The sequence below is a fragment of the Psammomys obesus genome, unplaced genomic scaffold (genome assembly GCF_907164565.1).
Source record: "Psammomys obesus unplaced genomic scaffold, mPsaObe1.curated_primary_1811, whole genome shotgun sequence".
Lineage (NCBI taxonomy): Eukaryota > Metazoa > Chordata > Mammalia > Rodentia > Muridae > Psammomys > Psammomys obesus.
In genome coordinates, this window is record NW_026596440.1 from 526,079 (window position 1) to 548,429 (window position 22,351).

General features: G+C 41.4%; 1 protein-coding gene and 1 non-coding gene across 2 annotated transcripts in view; one reads left to right on the plus strand and one right to left on the minus strand.

The window, feature by feature from the left end:
* The window catches only part of Adcy2 (adenylate cyclase 2), a 367,518-nt gene that overhangs the window by 142,150 nt on the left and 203,017 nt on the right, over window positions 1–22,351 (minus strand). The gene's annotated exons all lie outside the window — the stretch shown is intronic.
* LOC129669710 (U6 spliceosomal RNA) lies at window positions 5,815–5,921 on the plus strand. Its single transcript, XR_008719065.1, has one exon. It is a non-coding gene; the product is annotated as a U6 spliceosomal RNA (small nuclear RNA).

The window sequence follows — 22,351 nt, forward strand, 5'->3', positions numbered from 1 at the left end:
ATTATTCTTTCTCCCATATTTAATTAAAATGATTCTTAGGCAGGGCTGACATATGTTGCTTAGGCTGTCCTTGAACTCATAGGATTCAGTGATGCTCTTATTTCAGCCTACTTCCTCTTCTCCCTGAGACAGTTTCTGAGAACCCCTTGCTGGATGTCTTTGTCTCACTGCTCCCTTCTGACTTACCCTTTTCTCCTCAGTCTCTCAATGTCAGGGTTGTACACCACTTCTCTCTTGATCTCTCAAGCATGGGTCTCTAGCCCAGCCTTCCATGAAATCTAACATGAACTTCAAATTCTACTCTTAACAGTTCTCCTTGGGTTTCTAACAAATTCTTCCCCATGAAGTCCAGACATGGAAATCATTTTCTGCTCCCAAGATGGCTCTGCTCTAAGTAGCCAAGACTAATTATCTTGAGTGATGGCAAGAACTTTGAAGTTTCAGGTTTCTTTCGATAGTGAGAAATACCCTCAGAAGTATTATGTGCTCATGAAACGTGAAATACTGCTTTACTTTCGGGAGATTATTTAAGGAAGTTTTTGTTTCTGACTCTATCCCCTACTGTAACACCAATGCAGAGAGAAGGATAATGATAACCTGTCCAATGTCTACTGAATTCTGCTGCTAATAAAAGAGTAAATACCTTCCATTTTCCACTCATTTAATTTTCTTGAAATGCTGCAGCTTGGGAGTGATTGTCATCCTCAAAATGCCATGTTTTGTCTTAGACGAGGAGAAACTTGCCCAAATCAAACCCTGTCAACTCCTACTTCCCTTCTGCTGGCTCTGCAGCTCACCCACCACCCTGGGTCTAAGAGCTGCTATGAGAAAAGGAAAGGGCACAGATGGAAGGATTTCGAAAGACAAATTTCTTAGTAATTGCACCCAGTATAAAAAAATTCCTGTTGATGTAAATGCGACCCTGTCATCACTTCTGGCACTACTGGGCCCACAGGAATTGATGTAAGTTCTGACCCACAGTTGCATGGGAAAAGGCAGAGTCACAAGTGACACTCATTCTGAACATCCTAAAACTATGTTCCCCATTTATTTTTTTTTCCTTTCACATTTTTTCACATGGTTAATATTTTATTGCTCTTCTACAGAGTTCACTGAAAACTTACACACCATTAAGCATTAACATACCAAGGTCAAGGCAGTCATCCCACAAAGAAGTGTCACTCCATAGGGCTGTAAAGGAGCACACCCAGGGCTGTAAGGAGCACTCACAGAAGGGAAGAGGGATGTTCAAATCTCTCATAAAGAAGGACTGGAAGAGGGGGAGAATTGGAGAAAGGACATCTCATGCATATTCGAAGATTCACAGTGAAATCTAGCACTTTGTGCAACTGACATATGCTAATAATAAAACTCGCTCCAAGCCCCACTAGCTTCACAGAGTAGTCATGTCTAAGAAGAGAAGCTGCATCCATCTCACTACAGGCTGGCCACACAACATCTTTGAGATCTATGCTCATCAAATACAAAGTGAACTCAATCTAGTGGAAGTAGTTTTACAGAAAGGGCAAAATTATTAGGTTTCATTGTCTGAAGATTTGCTTTCACCAACACTGAAAATAATTTTGTAGAAAATAAAATTCCAGCTTAGAAATAGTACATTGGAAGGTTTCAGGCTAGTGAAAGGACTATCTGTGTGCATCGCTACGTTTATATCATATCTTAAAAATGATCAATGGCAACATATTTAACAGTTAATACTTGAAACTAGGTTTTTCTTTTGGCAAGGAAAAATAGAAATCCCAACCAATCCCTCCTGCCAATCTATTTATTTCTGTTTTATTTTTTCTTGCTCCTTCCCCATAGTATAAAAAGCTCAGCAATTTTATAACTATCACTACTTAATGAGAAAGGCAAATGAAATGCTCACAGCTATGATAAGCTAAAACTCAGACCTTTCTTAGTTACATTGATCAGCTTTTTTCTTCAGGGAGACAGCTTTTTTATTTGAAGCTTACGGAATATTTACAAATTGTGTTTCAAGAGCAGAACATAAGAGCTTCATGATACATGTAACATCCTCTTCAGTGTGCGGACATCACTTGCATTGTCTCTTCGTATCTGATATTACAGAACAGTATAGGTTTAGCCAGAACTATTTTCGTAGAATATATTTCTTCTGCCTGATATCATATAGACTTTTTCTTCTTTGACATTAAAGTTTTATTATCTCTGTTTCAATAGTTTGGTGTTAAATCTTTACCTATATGAACTGTTCATAATTTCTGTATTCCTACCTTTTTTAAAATTATTTTTATTAATTACACTTTATCACTTTGTATTCCAGCTGTAGCCTCGCCCCTCCCAATCTCACCCTTCCTCCCTTCTTCTCCTATTCCCCTCCCCCTGTCCACTGACAGGGAGGTCTTCCTCTCCTTCCATCTGATCCTAGTCTATCAGGTCTCATCAGGAGTGGCTGCATTGTCTTCCTCTGTGGCCTGGTAAGGCTGCTCCCTCCTCAGGGGGAGGTGACCAAAAAGCCAGCCCCTGAGTTCATGTCAGAGACAGTCCCTGTTCCCATTACTAGGGAACCCTCTTGAACACTGAACTGCCATGGGTTACATTTGTGCAGGAGTTCTAGGTTATCTCCATGTATGGTCCTTGTTTGCAGTATCATTCTCAGAAAAGACTCCTGTGCTCAGATTTTTTGGTTCTGTTGCTCTCCTTGTGGAGTTTCTGTCCATTGATCAGCTTTTATATGTTATTATAAATGCTGGTATGAGGGGCAGGAACCTCAGTTGATTAAAATGACTTTTAAAGGCAGCAGTGGCAAGAGGAAGTATTTAAAGATGAAAATCTTATTTGTCTACTAAAAACGGGTATCATAAAACACATTATATTCTTCCCTCTATATCCTGGCTGTTTAAACAGACTTTAAGAAGAACCTTTCATGGTGGGCTTTGGACCAAAGAGCCTTAGGCCCTAGGCTGAAATCCTGTTATAGAACATCCGTTCATGTAACTGACAATCGAGAATGGGAAGATAGGCAATCCTGGCAGCATTTCTCTCTGCAAACTTTATTTTGCCAAATCATCAAGCACTGGTAACTTAACCACTGTGCAATACGGTGTCAGTGAACTGTCCTTCAGCATGTTGTCCTTCAGCAAACAACACTCCCCAGGCAACTGTCCTACAAACAGATGATTCTGTTCCAGGAACCACAGTGTCTTGCTCAACTCCCTTTTATTAGGATGTGGGGAAAAGTATCTTTATTCAGCTCTATTTTCTTTTTAAATTTTCCATTATTCCATAAGATCCCATGTAAGTGAATTATTTTTAGAGCCATATCGTTTTCATAGTCATTTTTTTATCAATCAGATCAGCAGTATTGGGGTATAGACAGGAGTGTCGGAGCCGAGAATGTGATGGAGTGTTCACAGAGTGCACAGTGGAAGATTCCATGCCCTTTGAGCCTTTGTGTCGCTCAAACCTATCTTGTACTTAGTTGTTGTCTGTGGTGTTTTAAGTAACACTCCTTCCAGAATTTCATTTAAACAACCCTACTTCATTAGAGTTCAGTGCAAAAGACCGAAGAGCACAAGTCGATGGCAGCTGTCATTTTTGGGGGGTCTCATGGAGACAGCATTACTGCAAGCTGTTCTTTGGAAGAGAATGGAGAGGAAGGGATGCACTGCTGTTTGGAGTGTCTGGGTGTGTTGGCATATTTCTCTGCCATACTTTATTCCATGTTTTGTTGTGAGTATAAGCAAACTAAATTTTTAAAATTAAAATAATAGCCACACCAGATGGTGGTGGCACCACCTTTAATCCCAGTGGTCAGGATGCAGAGGCATCCTCTGTGAGTTCTTTGTGAGTTCAAGGCCAGCCTGATCTAAAGAGTGAGTTAGAGAACACCCAAGACTGCACAGAGAAACCCTGTTTCAAAATTGAAACAAAAATAAAATAATAAAAATGCCATAATATGACATACTAGATCAACATTATAACCTCTAGATTGGAAGAATGAAAGTATAAGGGGAAAAAGGAACCGTCAAAGGCAGATTTTGATTTACAGTTAAAAATATGAAGGAAAAGCAATCAGTTAAATCGCTTTTCTTTAAAGGTTCATGAGAAATTGAAAATAATTTTAGAAAAACGTAAACTCATGGATGCTTGGGCAGGAAGGAGCCTCCTCAAAGAGAGTCTGGCGCTCTCATCTTACACACAAGGAAACTGAACCCAGACAGCATTTAAACTGCTGTTAGCATCCCAGCATTCCCCCTGTCTCCTTTAGCCAGAGGAGGAAGGAAAGTAGATCCACTTCTTTGTACTTCAAGACTGAACTATTTTGGTGGAGATGTAGGCAACATCAGGAAGTGTCAGGAACTACCTAGGACAGTCTATCGGCAGCAACCGGAGATGCTTAGAGTTCTATACTGCACAGTTCACACAAAATAAGACCCTTCTATCTGCCCGAAGCAGAGCTTAGCACACACAGGCAGAAGGAAACACCAGGGACTTGGCATGCTGGACTCTTATTTTTGTAACACTAAAGTCTCTTGTCTCTTTTGAATTACCATAGGTGAGCTTTGCAAATTAAGGAACTCATGCTGTTTCTTAAGTTGCTTTTTTCAAGGTATTTCTTCACAGCAACAGAATAGTGACAGGGACACCTTCATTTTGGTCATACGGAATTCAATATAATACGTTTGGTAGACACACATTCTTTGGGTGATGATAAAACATATAAATACTGCAACTCCAAATGAGGTAGGTAGCCATCTTTTATTTACAGATTATGAAATTAGGGGTAAAAAGGTAAAGTAACTCTCCACAGTTAAGTGGGTGAAGGTGCCAAAAGATTCAAACCTAAGAAAGTGGACCCGGTGCCAGCCTCATAACAATTTCATTATTACCTCTCAATCATAAGTCAGGGGACATCTGTTAGGGGCACTGCATTATTAACTAGGCCAAGCTGTTAACAGGCTCAGCCTCGCCTGGTATTAACTGTGCCTTGGGAGGATTAATAGGGTGCTCCTGTGTGGTATGAATCTGACTAGTCTAGGGGCATGAAAGCTAAACTACGAAAGCAGCTGTTGCTATGACAAAGAGGAAACCACAGATGCAGCAAATAATTGCATAGATGACAAAACAAACACAACAGAGTTGGGAAAGGGAGATTTAGGATTGGGGAGGGCAATAAATAAAAAAATAAAGGCGAAGGCATAAATGGAAACAGTGATGGAAGAATGTGGTCAGTCAAAGGTGAGTTTTGGACAATTTGTGTCTATTGCATTGATGACAAAATGTCTAAACAAAAAACAAAATGCAGTGCAGAATTACAGCTGACTTGAAAGCTAGTAATAAATTCAGACAGAATGACTAAAAAACTTGTGACCTAGGAACACTCACTAACACAGATATTGAGACAAAACACCCTCTGAACCTATATCCTAAAGAATGCATGTGATTGGTGGGAGGGAATAGGAAGAATGTCCTTAAAGGATTTGTTCAAGGGCAAAAAGGGTAAAAAAAAAACTGAAATGGTACCCTTAACTCTCCAAGAATGTGTTCCTTCCTCATACAGGCAAAAAGTGGAGGGAGGGGAAACTGTGGTTGGGATATATTGTATGATAAAAGAATCTATTTTCAGTAAAAACAAACAAACAAACAAAAAGAACTTTTTTCCAAACTTACCAGAACCCCAGAAATAAACCATTTGACATGCAGGATGGAATGATTTCAATTTGAGCAGTGTATTTAGATTCTGGTTGAGCATAGACATTCAGAAGTGTTGAGTGCTCAGCAAAAAGAAATAGTTACTCGTTGCTGTTGTTGTTCAAGAAGGGAAGTGGTGTGCTCACTTAAGCAGCACATATACTAAAATTGGAATGACACAGAGAAGATTAGCATGGCCCCTGCCCAAGAATGACACATACATTTGTAAAGTGTTCCATATTTTTTCATGAAATTTGTAGGCAAATGGATGGAACTAGAAAAGGTCATTCTGAGTGATGTAACCCAGAACCAGAAAGACACACATTGTATGTTCTCAACTTATAAGCAGATATTAGCCTTATAGTACAGGATAACCATACTACAACTCACAGACCCAAAGACACTAAGTAACAAGAAGCACCCAAAAGAGGATGTTTGAATCTCTCACAGAAGGACAAATAGAATAGACAGCAGAAGTGGTTAGGAAAGGGAACAGTATAGGAGAGGGAGGGCTGAGGGAACTGAGGGTAGTGATCAGATGTGGGGAAGAGGCGGAAGGAGGACAGAGGCCTTGTAGAGAGAATAAAAACCAACTATGGGTGGGATCATCTCTGAGACAAGCTGGAGACCTATGACTGGGCAGGCTCCTGGAAGAATATGGGGGTGATTCTAGCTGAGTCTCCTAGTAGCGGGGATTATGGAGACTGAAGAGGACACCCTCTAATCAGACAGGACTCCTAGAGGAGAGGGAGGAACACCAACTCACCCACATAAACTTCAACCGGAAATTTACCCTGCCTACAAGATGTGTAGGAATAAAGATAGATGAGAGAGTGAGGGAATATCCAACCAATGCCTGGCCCAACCTAAGACCCACACCAAGGGAAAAAGGCAGCCCCTGACACTATTAACAACACCTTACTGTGCTTGCAGGTGGGAGGCTCTGAAAGGCTCCACCCAGCAATGGACTGAAACAGATGCTGAGACTCACAGCCAAACACCAGGTGGAACACAGGGAGCCTTATGGAAGAGTGGGATGGGGGGAAGAATGGAAGGACCTGGAGGGGACAGGAATGCCACAAGGAGACCAACAGAGCCAACTAACTTGGGCCCAGGGGGGCTTGTGGAGACTAAAGCACCAAAGATCACACATGGACTGGACCTAAGCCCCCTTCACATATGTAGCTGATGGGCATCTTGGTCTTCATGTGGGTGTCCTAGTAAGGGGAGTGGGGGTTGTCTCTGACAAGGAGTATGTTCCATACTTTTCAATCATTGCCCCCCTGGTGGGGCTGCCTTGCCTGGACACTGAGGAAAAGGATGTGCTCAGTCCTGATGTGATTTGCTGTACTAAGGTGGGTGGGTGGGGCTCCACTTTTCTGAGGGGGAGGGAAGATAGAGGAAAGAGGACATAAAAATATTAAGCTGTAAATAATACTACTTTGGAACCTTCGTCTCTACCAGTCAGTTTTCATGGTTCAAGAAAGGGCTATACATGCTATCAGAGAAGAAGAGTAACCAGCCATGAACCCTGTGCATTATGATAATGACTAACCAGGCTAAACATGTTTACTGGTACAATACTGGCATAAAAATGAGGGGAACAACCAACACCATTTTCAGATTGTGTTTCAGTCCCAGTCCACATGATGAAATCTATATCTGGAATCATTCTTGGACTAAGAAACCATAGCTAGATTTGACATAAGTTCTAGGGGAGAACCTACTTGCCAATATTGTGATAAATGAATATTGAACTGATGTCTAATGACTTATTTTTGTACTCATTGATTAACACATTGTTCATCCTCATCAGAGAAGCTTCTATTTGCAGTAGATGATGATCAATATAGGGATCTACATCTGGACAAGGAGCAGAGAATAAGAGACTGCAGAAAGCTCATCCCTAAATAGAACATTTCTACTGAATGCTCTCCTCCTAAGGCTTAGGAATCATTGCAGAAGAGGGAGTAGAAGGATGTACGAGCCAGGAGTGATGAATGAACACAAGGGGACAGTGTCCTTTGGATAGAGTAGAGTAGTTGCATAATGTACTCACAGCAATTATGGCAGCATGAATAAGCACCATGGAAGTTCATGCATGACCAAATCCCAGCATAGAGAGAGGAGGTGGACAGTCCGATCCTTCACTGAGAAGCTATTGGCAGTTGATAGCTTCTGTTAGAGGGACAATCAATTAACTTTAAGAATGTTTTCACTCTTAGGTTGACCACATACCAATGGAAGGTCTCGACCCGTGAATATATGGGCAGCACAAATTGGACTTGATAGTTAAAAAAGGGAACAATCTTGATCCATGCTGATGTAGGCAACTCTAAATGAATAAAATGGATCTCAAATAAAGTAATCTAACAGTGATGTTTGAAAGTGATTGGTTTATGTATATGCTGAGTTATGAGCACTTCAACTTGAGATTTTTTTTTTTTGATCCTACAAAGGCATGAAAGCAGTCATGCAATCACACTGTTTTTTTTTTTTTTTTCACTTTTAGCATAATATGCAATAGTTGCATGAGACAGGGAATGGTCAATGTTGGATTTTATGCTAAAGGTTTTTTGCTCAATTGTAGGCTAATACAAAGTATTCTGAAAGAACAGTTAATTAGCAGCTGTGGGACACACATTTTCAACTCTATCTCTGATAATGTAATGACTAGCCCCTTTCCCCCTTTTTTTGGACTGGTGTTTGAACTTGGGTCTAGAGCTTGCTAGACAAGAACTTTGTTAATAACAAATCAATGACAGTTAATTTGGATTGTCACCTGGATGGGATGTGATCACCTAGGAGACACAGTTCGGGGTGTTTCCACAGGGGATTAACTGAGGCAAGATGACCTGTTTTCAGAGTAAGAGGCACTTATTAGCTGAAGCCTGACTACAAAAAGGTCCCAGCAAAAAGCAGGAATTAATGGTAGCTTCACTTCCAACATGGAGAATGTGCTTAATGCTGCTGGCCCCAGACTCATTTCTTCACATTTCCAGCATGAACTGAAGGCCAGTGTCTCCTTAGGAATCTTCTAGGCTTTTAGCACCACTTTGAGACGAGGCTATCCAGTTTGTGGATGAAGTAGCTGCCAGGTTCACAGCCTCTCCAGTGTGCACATATAGTTAAATTTTAGAGGTTAAAAGTAAGATGTGAGTCCTGGAGCTTCTTGAATTAGCATAACACAGACGACTCACCAACAAGAGGAAACAAAATAGATTCCCACCCAAACCCAGGACCATCTATGCTATTCTTTATATTGGAGATTTTTTGGTAATTTGTGCTTTGTTTACTCATTTTGTACAACTTCAGTTTTAGCACAAGTTGAAGAAAGCTTTAGACAGAGGTTTATAGAGTCTGAGACTCTTGGGGCGGATGAAATAGGTAGTTTAATTACACATGACACAAAAATCCTCTTTGTCTTCTGTCCTGTCAATGCTTCGCTCTTCACTGGAACACCTATAATAGTTAGTGGCTTCAAAGAGATGAGTGGGTTCCAGAGAAATTTGCTGACAGAAATAGATGGAAGAAGGACATGAGGCAACAATGAGCCAATGGGTTCACACTCCTCATCTTTCTGCTCATGGTCACCCAAATGATGAAAAGAATAGTCACCAAGTTCAAAACTTTTTATGACCTAGGAGAAAAGTGAATTTTCCAAGCCCATCATTAGCTAGGAGATTCATTAGCCATGACCTCTTTAAACTAGGAAGACGTATCCTAGCATACACTATTTCACGGGTAAAGACAGATAACAAGAAATGGAACGATTCTATACAGAAAACAGCTAACCCACCATAAAATTTGTGTATTTCTCTTTTCAAGAATAATAATATTCTTGATCTGGCCTGTTTTGTGCTGTATTCTGATAATATTCCCTTCACAGTCAAATCAAATAAAATTGTGATATCTCACAAAGCAAAAGACAGTAGCTACAAAATGCCAACGTTCAGTCATGAAATGAATTTTTTTTTCTTGAGAATATAAAACACATAAAACCTCAAATTTGAATTAAAGACAAGTAAAGTCCCCCCCCCCCCATTATTCATCTGCAACTTTGAGAGGTCCATCATTTCTCTCTGGGGTGAGACTTTCTACATTTAATATTTACTCACATCAGCTGATGAAGTATTAATCTTTAATGAAAGACTTTCCCCTGTTTTTCAATAAATCCTTAAAAGTTTAGTCATTATTTTTTTCAGGACATACAGTCCCAAGAAAGCGTCTTGTCAGCAGAGCCTAGGTTTTCAGTCTTCCATGATCTACTGTTCTTTTTAGTGGTGAGAATCAGTTATCCACATGTCTGCTTGTGTCCTGGAATATCCACTGTGATGCCCACTCCTATATACTCTGCCATGCCTGGCTTTGCTAGTGAAGTCCACCAGCAGAGATGTGAAATGCAGTTAGGTCAAGTATTGTAGTCACCAATACAAACATCTCAGTTTAAGGCTTCATCCTCTTGCAGACTGGAATCATGACTTTATCCATGAGCCAAGGGTTTCAAAAAAAAGAGTTGGAAATGGTATTTTTTTAGCAGATTTAACTAGCAAGCTGCTATGGCTTCAAATTTATAGTCTATCTTTGATATATAAATTATATAATTTATAGTACATAAAAAAAAAATTCTGTGCGCATACTACCTTCTGGAAGGAGCCAGATTGCTTCCATAACAGATAGGCTACATTAACTGAAGTTTATAGACGTAGGGTAGACAAAATGACCCTAGACACTAGTAGGGTAAAGGTTTGGGTCTGAAAGACCGGGGAATTATAGCACTGCTTTTGATCTGTGTTTAGCGATTGAACATAAAATGGCCAAGTGTCACGCTTATGACTAATGACTGGGTGAGCTTCACCATGGGAAGGTGTCTGATAGTTGTGGCTGAGCCCCTTCAGCACAGCCACAAGGCTTAGAATATTCAGAGACAGGAATCAGAAGAGAGATGCAGAAATGGAGGATGCTTTCCCAAGGGCTGCTGGGAGCCTTGAGGAGCAGAGAATGTAAGATCAAGTCCTTAACGCATAGAAACTCATGATCTACCTAGGGGATGCTGATCTGCTTAAACCACAGAGGAAGTCTCTGGCTCTGCTTTCTACCCCCTGAATCCCGGTCACTTCAGCTATTGGTCCTAGAAGGCTGCTGTGCTTTTCTATCCTCAAGGGGGACATGGACAGGAAGAATACATGATAGTACATTCACTGAAATATAAGTTTTTATATGGGGGTAAGTTGATTTTTATTGTTGTTGTGTTTGAGGCAGGGTCACTGTGTTTGAGACAGGGTCACTGTGTTTGAGACAGGGTCACTGGAACTCACTACATAGACCAAGATGCCTGTGTCTTTCTCCCAAGTGCTGGGATTGAAGGTGTGTTCCACCTTCAATGGCTTGAATGGATGTTTTCAACACTGCTGTTGTGATGTAACTTCAGCTTCTAAAGCAAAGCTTTTTAAATTTTTTTTTGTTTTTTTCTTCACAATTTATTCATTGTATATCCCAACTGAAGACTCCTCTCTCAACTCCCCCAGTCCCACCCTCCCTTCCTCTTCCTCTCACTCCCTTCCACTGAACTTTGCTGATGCTTGAGCTTTTGCGTTAAGCACTTCTCTTTATTTCCCTTACAGTCTTGTTAATGCTCTGTTTTCCTTCATAGTTTTTATGTTATTTGTTTATTTCAAGACAACTTTTTAATTGTTTCTATTGGGCCTAAAACCTTTGTTAGTAGCTTATAGCAGAATGAATCTAACATATAGAATAGATTACACGTGGCAAAATATTTAATAATATAGAAACAATATTACTCCCTATCCCTTCCATAAAATGAATGATTCCAAATAAAATCAGGAAGACAATATAATACATCAAAAAATGTATGAAATACACTGAAAAAAAGACAATGCATAATTTAAATATATTTCCAGAAATAATTCACTAAAATATGAAACACATCATTGATTCCTGTGGCAAGCACTTAGCAAACACTGCTCTGCATTCGTACTCTCTGGTTTCTCATATGGAAAAAAGCCGACCCCTTTAGGGCACAAGCTGCACTGGTTCACATGTCTGCATGTCATTGGTCTCTCCCTGGTGTACATGGCCCACCTCTGCACGAGACCAGCTAAGAGGGAGGGAGTGCCACACTCACTGCGTGGCCTTCCAAATCTCCTTTTTTTTCTTTTTCCCCATAAAAGCTTCAGTTGTTTTTATCATCTTTCCATGTCTTACACTGTTGGCTCAGGCTCTGGGAAAACACCATTTTGTGATGACTGGAGGCCAGTGCTTGACATTCTTCTCGCCATGACTCCTTTAGCCTATGGCTTAGTTGGCCAATATCCCCTACAAGCCTTATTATCTTAGCTTTCACTGAAACACACGATCTAGGTTTTCCTTTCATATAGTGAATCTGTATAATTTTATGCTGCCCTTATTTTAAATGCAGGCTTTCCCTTCTCATTTCAGAAGCAGAGCTGGTTTACCTTGGACACTGTTTCTGCTTGCCTATCTCTTTCCTTGAGGTGATTAATGCAGATATCTGTCTGGTATGGTCCTCTTGGTGCCCATCTCTCTTGCATCCCCCTGAGACATCAAAAACTCTGTATTTTATTCAATTCAATGATTGTCTATCCTGTATATACTATGCAGATGTATCACCGATTTCTCCTTAGTGGCCAGCCACAGTCTAAGTAACCGGAGACAGTGCCTGCTTGCTCCAACCCCTCACAGTAAGTATCTCTTCCAGGAAGGCTGTCCGAGTGGCTCCTAGACCCAGTGAAGTCTGTCTCATAACACTTGTAGCCATTCCCTCTCCCAAACTCCACTCCTGTGTGAGGTCCTCTTTCTTCTGGGACCTATGAGGAGATGCTTCTCTGCTATTTCCTGTGTTTGGTCATTAGATCCTCCCTGCCTTCCAGCTCAGGGTTCTCCTGAAGTCACCATCTCATAGGAATGAATGTGATCTACAATAGATGAAGACCACATTTTCAATAACAGGATGCAGCTGGACCCTGTTGTGTTAGCACTCTTTCTAACAATATTGGATACTTCAAATATCTATTTTATCCCCTCTTCTGAGAGAGATTCAAGCATTCTCCCATGGGCCCTCCTTGTTACTTAGCTTCTTGAGGTCTGTGGATTATAATATGGTTGTCCTGTATTATATGGCTAATATCTTCTTATAAGTGACTACATACCATGCATGTCTTTCTGGATCTGGGTTACTGCACTCGGATGATCTTTTCTAGTTCCATCAAATTACCTGCAAATTTCATGATTTCCTTGTTCTTAATAGCTGGAGTAGTATTCCATTCTATAAATATACCACAGTTTCTTTATCCATTCTGCATTTGATGGATATCTAGGTTATTTCCAGATTCTGTCTATTACTAATAAAGCTGCTATGAACATAGTCGAACAAGTGTCCTTGTTGTATGGTGGAACATCTTTTGAGTATTTGTCCAGGAGTGGTATAGCTGGGTCTTGAGGTAGAAATATTTCAAATTTTCTGAGAGACCTCCAGATTGATTTCTGCAGTGGTTGTACTCCCACCAGCAATGGAGGAGTGCTCCCTTTCTCTACATCCTCACTTGAGTTTTTGATCTTACCCATTCTAATGGGTGTAAGATAGAATATCAGAGTTGTTTTGATTTGCACTTTCCTGATGAGTAATGACATTGGACATTTCTTTAAGTGCTTCTCAGTTACTAGAGATTCCTTTGTTGAGAATTCTGTGTTTAGCTCTGTGCCCCATTTTTAATTGGGTTATTTGGTTTATTGATGCCTACTTTCTTGAGTCCTTTATATATTTTAAATATTGTCTTTCTTTTGGATGTAGGGTTGATGAAGACCTTTTTCATTTTGTAGGCTGCCCTTTTGTCCTATTGACAGTGTCATTCTCCTTGCAGAAGCTTTTCAGGTTCATGGAAGGAAGGGAACTGGGTGGAGGAGAGGGTGGAGAGGGTAACAGGGGTGAGGATCAGAGCAGACTGGGGGTAGGGAAGACTAGAAGAGAGAATAGAAATCATTTAAGGGAATCTCGGCGGGGGAGGCTCCAGGGAGTCTATGGGGGTAACTCTAGCTGAGACTCCTAGCAGCAGGGGTTAAAGAGCCCAAAATAGCCATTTCCTGTAGCCAGGTAAGACTTCCAGGGAGGGAGGGTGACAGGAATTTACCTGCAAAAGCTTTAACCTAAAATTTGTCTTGCCTACAAGAAGTGTAGGGGTAAAGTTGGAGCAGAAATTGAGGAAATGGCAGATCAATGACTGGCCCACCTTGTGACCAACCCACCTCTTGGGAGAGAACAAACTATTGCTATTAATGATACTCTGCTATGCTTGTAGACAGCAGCCTACCATAACTCTTTTCTGAGAGGCTTCATCCAGCAGCAGCTGGAAACAGAGGCAGAGACCCACAGCTAAACAATAGGCCAAGCTTGGGGAGTTCTGTGGAAGAGGGGGAGGAAGGATTGAGGGAGCTGAAGGGGTCAAAGATACCACAAAAACACCTACAGAGTCAACTAACCTGTGCCCATGGGGCCTCACAGAGGCTGAACCACCAATCAAAAAGGATGCATGGGCTGGACTTACACACCCTAAACATGCATAGCAGATGTGTAGGCTGGTTAATATGTGGGTCCCCTAACAATGGGAGGTGGGGATTTCTCTAACTCTGTTGCCTGTCTTTGGATTTCTTTCCCCTACCTGGGCTGCTTTGTCAGGCCTTAATGGGACAGGATGCACTTATACCTGCAGCAACTTGAGATTCCAGGGTGGGCTGGCCTCCCCTTCTCTGAGAAGAAGAGGAAGTGGGGAGAAGGAGCAAAAGGGTAGGACTGGGAGGAGAGGAGTGAGGGGGCTCAGATCAGGCTGTAAAGTGAATAAAAAAATGAAAAAAAGAAGTACTTGATAAAAGGCATAATGTAGCACTCACAAAATATTTACATTAGTCCTAACTTTCAATCTGTGAACATGAAATGGCATGGACTGAATGAGCACACTATGGATTGAAGGGATGGAAGTGTCCTCATGTTCACTGACCATGAAATATGAGTGGCCTTTACAATGTAGGGAGATTGTGATGATAAATCCAAAACACCCCCTGTCCTGGTTAAACAAATTATAAAAAAATTATAATATCATAGTTACGATTAACACTCAGGAAAAAAGAAAACAAAAACATGATGATGGTCACAGAAGACTCTGAAATAGGGCCACAGTTTCTCCGGTAAGTGACAAACATCAGAAAAATCAATGATGAAACAAGAGTGGCAGAGTTTTGAACTGGTTTCTACATTTTAATTATTTAAAAATTATTTTTTATTGTTTTTGATGCACATCAACTTGATTCTTCCCATTTGAGTATACCTTTCCTATTATGCATTCCTAAGAGTGTCAGGTTGCCTCATCATAAAGAATAAAAGGTCATTTCCCTGAAATACTGGAAGCATCCAGGATGGCAGCAGCAGCAAAGCCCGTGTTCTTCTTTGGTTGTTGTTTTTTGTTTTTGTTATTTTTGTTTTGTTTTGGTTTGGTTTTGGAAGTATTTAGACATTTATGTAATGAACAGTTCAATGTTAAGTGCAAGAAGTCCTTTCTTTTTTTTAATTTAATTTTATTTTATTAATTACACTTTATTCACTTTGTATCCCCCATAAGCCCTTCCCATCCTCCCCTCCCAGTCCCACCCTCTCTCCCCCTTCTTCACGCATGCCCCTCCCCAAGTCCACTGATAGGGGAGGTCCTCCTCTCTTTCATTCTGATCTTAGTCTCTCAGATCATATCAGGAGTGGCTGCATTGTCATCTTCTGTGGCCCGGTAAGGCTGCTCTCCCCTCAGGGGGAGGTGATCAAAGAGCAGGCCAATCAGATTATGTCAGAGACAGTCCCTGTTCTCATTACTATGGAACCCACTTGGACACTAAACTGCCATGGGCTACATCTGTGCAGGGGTTCTAGGTTATCTCCATGCATGGTACTTGGTTGGAGTATGAGTCTCTGGGAAGACCCCTATGTTCAAATTTTCTGGTTCTGTTGCTCTCCTTGTGGAGCTCCTGTCCTCTCCAGATCTTACTATTTTCCACTTCTTACATAAGATTCCATGCACTCTGCCCAACAGTTGGCCATAAGTCTCAGCTTCTGCTTTGATAGTCTGCAGGGCAGAGTCTTTCAGAGGCCCTCTGTGGCAGGCTCCTGACTTGTTTCCTGTTTTCTTCTTCTGATGTCCATCTTCTTTGCTTTTCGGGATGGGGATTGAGCATTTTAATCAGGGTCCTTCCTCTTGATTAGTTTCTTTAGATGTACAGATTTTAGTAGGTTTATCCTATGTTATATGTCTATATGAGTGAGTATATACCATGTGTGTCTTTCTGCTTCTGGGACAGCTCACTCAGGATGATCCTTTCCAGGTCCCACCATTTACCTGCAAATTTCATGATTTCCTTATTTTTCATTGCTGAGTAATACTCCATTGTGTAGATTGAGACAGTGTTTCTCTGCGTAGTCTTGATTGTCTTGGACTCACTTTGTAGAGCAAGCTGCCCTCAAACTCACAGAGATCCACCTTTGTTCTTCCAAGGACACCATTCTGGGCTCTCGATGTCACCAACAGTGTTAGCTTGCCACCATGCGGAGCAGTAGAGCTGCTTTCCAGCTGCTTCTCTCACTAGTTTGGTATGTTTTGACTGGCAGAAGGTGTTGCTGAATGTCTCACACAGTGGAAACTTCTGGAGTTTTACTTTACCATGAGACTTTTGTACTGTCATGGTAGAAAGAGACATTTGCATATGTTTAATCAGTCAGAAACTCTCTTATTTTTATTTTTTTCTTTAGAGAAATGTCAGTTTCTTTAAAGAATGAACACATGGTTGCTAATGCTCTGTGAGCTTCTAGAATCTTCTGTGTTTCTGATTTTCCTTATACAACAGATGAGGTGATGAGTTTTGGTAGCTCCTCTCCATTTTCCTTGCTCTTTCACCAGATGTTTTGTTGTTGTTGTTCTGCTTTGAAGAATGCTCACAGTACAACTTTTGCTGCAATCTCTGAAAGTGGGTGATGCATCATTTCTTTTACCTTAAGGACTTGCTTTGAATATTGTTGACTAATTTCTCCCAGAGTTGATTTTATTTCTCATCAGAAAGCATCCAGATGGTTTAACATTTTAGTACAGTTTTCCTGAAGTTTCCCAATGAGTCATACCATCCCAGGCTCCTGAGAAGATAATGCCATGTTATGTTGTACAAACTACTCAAGGCATCTTTGCATTTTAATTCTGATGGCTTGGAATGGCAGACAAAGTAAAGAGAGCTCTGCTGGGAAATCTCTAATCTTTCTTCTCAACTTTGGTAAAAGGTGTGTGTTGTCATTTGCACTGCTTTACCTTCTACCAGCGACTGCTACAAGAGGAAACATGATCAGCTCCTGCACGGCTGTGGCAGAAACTGAAAACGATCATTTCTAAAGTGGATAACAGTAGCACAAATACTGAAAAAAAATGCTCTCTGATTAGGGATGAGCACTACAGTGACCTGTGGGTAGAATAATAAGGACTCAGGAAGCAGTTTAATTCTGTGCCCACTGAGCAGAGTACAAGTACAGGTTCTCCTCTAGGACTGATGGCCTAGGCAATCATAAGTTCTTAGACCATTTAACAGTGCCAGGAATGAGTTCTGTGTTGTACAGCAGGCCTGAAATCCAGCTATTTAGTCATTCCCAGAACTATTGCACCAATGAGAGAGGCTTCTATTTTCAGTAGGTGGAGATTAACACAGAGCCTCAAGTGTTCATCTCAGAGAATAAGACTGTGCAATGCTCATCCCTCTCTAAGGCTCAGAGGCTGTGAGGGCGTAGAAGAAGGGGCAAAAGGAATGTAAGAGCCAGAGGTGGTGGAGGACTTCTGCAAAAGTGTTTTCTGGATACATCAGGGCCACGGCACACATGAATTCACATGCTCTGACTACATGCACAAGACCTATACAAAATTCAAGGTAGCCAAAATCCTTGGCTACATGGAAGGGAGAGGGACTCATTGTGTCCCAGCACTAACTGAGGAGCCATTAGGCACCAATGGCTGCTGAGGAAGAGACTGTCAGTGGTCTTCAAATGTGATCCTGATAGGCTGTCCATGCTCCAGTAGATGGCTCTACAGCCAAATACATACAAGCAGTAGTAAATGGACCCAGTGAGCTTAAAACAGAACAAGTTAAGTTGGAAGGGAATCCTGGTCGAAGAGTATGGGAGGAAGTGGAGGATAGTGGAATGCATATCTGCTCAGCACACATAGTTGAGTATCACACTCTCAAGCAACAAATAAATGAACACATTATGCTGGAAAGGAGAGATGTCAGTTCTCCTTGTCAGGGAGGTAACACCAAAGTCAACAGCGCACACTCAAGCAGACACAGGTTCCCAGGACCAGGGAACCTTCAGTAACTAGTTTCTGAGAATGCAGGAGTTGAGCAGAGCAGACATATCTGAGCCAAGCTTTAAACGTGAAACAAACTGACTCGGGCTGCTCATGCTATGCTGTCTCTGTTGGGTGCACCATCTGATCAAGTTTATGAAAATGATTTTGCAAGAAAATGTGCTACTCCAGTCCTCCAGAAGCTGCAGTGGGAGGACTCACCTGCTCTAATTCCAATCCTCCTTTTCATCAGAGTATCCCCCCTTTCCATTCTGCCAATAAAAAGCAAGTTTGACCATGGAGAGACAGAGCAGGTAAAGACTGTTTGCAAAAACTCCCTACCAAAAATTCAAATAGAGGAAACAGAAAATTTTGTTTTCATCTTATTTTATGTGCATGGGTGTTGTGTTTGCATGTATGTATTTGTACCACAAGTGTGCTCTACCATGGGGGGCAGAAGAAGGTGTTAGATCCCTGGAACTGGAATTATATATGGTTGTGAGCTGTCACGTGGGTGCTGAGAATAGAACCCAGGTCCTCTTAACCATTGTGCTATCATTCCAGCCACAGAAACGGAGTTCTTGGCTAAATTCTTTTGTCTTAACAAAGCACAAAGCTTGTGCTGTGAAAAGTTAACATACGGCACAAGGAGAGATGCCATCAAGCACCACCCTTCATATAGTCACATAAACCTGTCCCAGGGTGGCAACTTGCTTCTATTACCTACTGCTAATGCACAGCAGCATAAGGACAGGGCCAGTTCTGGCTGCTTTAAGGGCACCCTGGCCACTGAAAGGGAAGTTTAATGCTCCCAAGGGATCAAGGAGGACTTCCATCTAGAAACCTGCATGACAAGGAACCTCTTGAGTTAACACCCTCCCAGTGATTGCTCCAGGAAGCCCATGCAGGGCCACCACAAGAGACAGAGACCTCAGAAGCCATGCTTACAAATGGTGTGTATGTATATCAAATAACTTGGAGAGCTTCTGCATTTGTTGGGAAAGGGCATAAATTTCGTGTAGAGTTGCTATAGGAATAAACAGAAAAGTGGTTGGATTCCACAAAGACAACACACTCCAAATCCATGGGCTATGTTACCTTACATATCAAACGATGGCTTTCCTGTTTGTTTTTGAAGCAGGGTCTCACGTACTTCAGGCTGGCCTGGAACTATGTAGCTGAGTGTGACCTTGCTTCCACCTCCCAAATGCTGGGATCCCAGGTGTGTGCCAGTGACCGACACTGGTTTTGTGCAATGATAGAGACCAAACCCAGGGTTTCATATCAACAGAGCTACACTGCCATCAACTGGGATGATTTCTAGGTGTGATTAAATTCAGGAGTATCCTGGGTTATCTAGGTGAAGCCATCAGAAGAGACAGAAGGGCCAGTGTCAGAGCAGAGAGCAGGTAGTACAGAGAAGCCAGAAGTGTGCGTGTGGGGAGAGGGTCTGATTAGAAGTTCATCCTGCTGCCTTTGGGGAGGGACACTAAGAGCTAACGGCTGTTCAAAGGTTCTAGAAGGTTGGAGAGAAACAATGTTTCCTTTTGGTCTGCAGAAGGAAGGTCCGTGGGTTTGGATTTCTAACCTCTAGAACCAGGAGATCATACACCTCTTTTGTATTCAGCTATCAAGTATACAACTTGTTACAGCAGCAGCAGGTGTCTGAGACAGTGGTGTATCTAAGAATAAGCAGAGCACATGGTACTTCATGAGAACTCAGACCAAACACAGCACCCTGCACTTCATGAGGATTCAGCGAGACACGCACAGAACTGGGCACTTCATGAGAACGCAATGAGACATTACTTAACTTGCTCCCCTTTTCTCTCTTGAAAAGGGACCAAAGAATAGGATATACATCTAGAGCAACTTCAGCCAGGTCATTTAATGCCTCCCACAGTGTACTTTTTGTCTCCGTCCTGTCCATTTGCAGATGTGCACATTTGCTATCTGCCAATCAGAGTTGCACTGAAGCTGTCTGCTTATTTCCTTGAACTTTGCAAGGAGGAAAGAAAGTCTGAATATAAAGATAGAAAGGAAATGCATTCTACTAACCTCCCAACAGGCTCTGAATCCAGGCAGGTCAGCATTGCTTCCCTAGTGTTTCCTAGTGGATGTGTGTTCCAAACTGCTTGGATTATATAGTTACTATGCCTAGTAGATTTATTCTCTCTATACTGAAAAAGAAATCAGTTTTTACTCTCAGAGGCAGCATCAAATTCAATCTTTAAGAGAAAGAGTTCTTTTTTTTTTTTTTTTTTTTGCTCTGTAGCCAGCTCTCAACAATTCCTGAGAGTCTATTACATACTCTAGAGAGAAGCTGTTCCCAGGTCTGACAGAAGCATCTGTTATGCCATGTGATGCTTAGGTGTGAGTGTGGCTTTTCCTGTAGGAGCTGAAGCAATTTTTGTGTTTGACAACAGTCAGAACACAGAGGCAATCTCTTCAGCCCCCTAAAGACGGCCTCAGTTCTAATGCCTTACATGCATTTCCACCTAATAAAAAAATAATGGTTGTTGCTGCTTTTACATGAGGACACTTTTAGGGCAAAAAATGCAACCCTGAGAATACTCCAATCAAATACTTTCATTTTTTTCCGTCCTCAAAATTTTATAGCACAAATAGATGCTTTATTAAAGTATTAATACTAATGTCTCAAAAGATTTCTCATTTGCACCTAGGGAAAGCATCACAGAACTTTGACCAAACGCTTCTAGAACTGGGCAATTGTTTACACATGTCTGGAGAGCAACAGCTTTTACAGCTCTTTTCTGGGTTAAAGAGGCTTGTCTTCTGGGGACACGCCTGCTGATTTCCTCTTAGGCACCAGAAGATGAATCCATGAAGCCAATCACGATTATGGTCTCTCAAACTTATGGGGATATCGGCTCACTTTGATGCAGCTGTCACGTGACTCAGGTTGCCAATATTTATTATCTAAGTAATGACTGCAAAAATACTTTCCTAGCTACATGGCAGGAATCTTCCTTGAAAAAGAAGTTCTGATAATATTAGTATTTTCTATAATGACTGTGTAAATCAACAGAAGTTATTGGCACTGGCTGACAGCAAATGGTACATATGACCCATGGAAAAAAAAAAAAAAACACGGAACCTAAGAGCTCAGTTTGGATTATGGCACCATGTAGGCCTCACGGTCTTTGGGACTAACCCCTTCTATGAAGGTCACATACATTGCCATTTTTTTCTACTTTTATTTATTACCTTAAACCTATCAGACCAGCATCTTGGGCTCTCTCAACCACCCCATATTCTTGTGTGTGTGTGTGTGTGTGTGTGTGTGTGTGTGTGTATGTGTGTGTGTTTGCATGGAGGCATGTGTAGATACATGGATTCTTGTATGTAAAAGTGGACATGTCCTTGTGGGCCATAGCAGAATGCGAAGGGAAGAGGATGACCATGTGTTAGAACCACCTCTGTATCTTTTCTGAGAGAGAGTATACTTGTGGGGATTTTAAGCTGTCTGAACCAGGCTGGCTGCCTGCTCTCAGGGTTCTTCATGTCTCTACTTCCCACCTCCCCTGAGAAGCACTGAGATTAAAGATTCTTTTTTTCTGTCTGGCTTGAACATAGGTTATAGAAATTCAAACTCAGGTCCTCAGGCTGAATGGCAAGTGCTTTTACCCACTGAGTCATCTTTATAGCTCTATTTTAATCAAGACTTCTTTGTATTATTTAATAAACTGTTCTGAAAAAAATCACACAGTCTCATTCCAAAAACACACTTTCTGAATCCCTAGCAGGAAATGTATATTCCAAAAACCAGTCTCTGGAGATGAACCCTGGCTTTTGAAAACATTAATAATTGATGGACCAAACTCTATTTTATTAGACATCTTTAACAGAAGTTCTTCTTTCTGATCCCTGCAATTTCCTTCTTCATTCTAGAATGGATATCTAGCTTCTCTTATGAAATAACTCATGAATTCATCCTCTTATGCTACCTCCCAAGAGGATCCCATAGTCTCTGGCCCCTGAGAACTGATGATCCAGAATCTGGGAGTGGTGGCTGTGACCACATGGGTTGCCAGAGCTCTTGGCTCATAGGCTCATTGGCTCAGAAAGACAAGAATGCTATGTTCTTCCCAAGCTCAGGACCATGCCAAGGAAATATGATGTGTTGATGATGTCAAAGCTGTGACTATAAACATTAGGCTCTGAAATCTGTCTTCTTGGAATTTTAGTTCCCATAGCCTTAGTGCTATTTTGAAACAGAGCCTGGAGGTGATGAAAAAGAAAGTTAACTGTTTCTACCAACC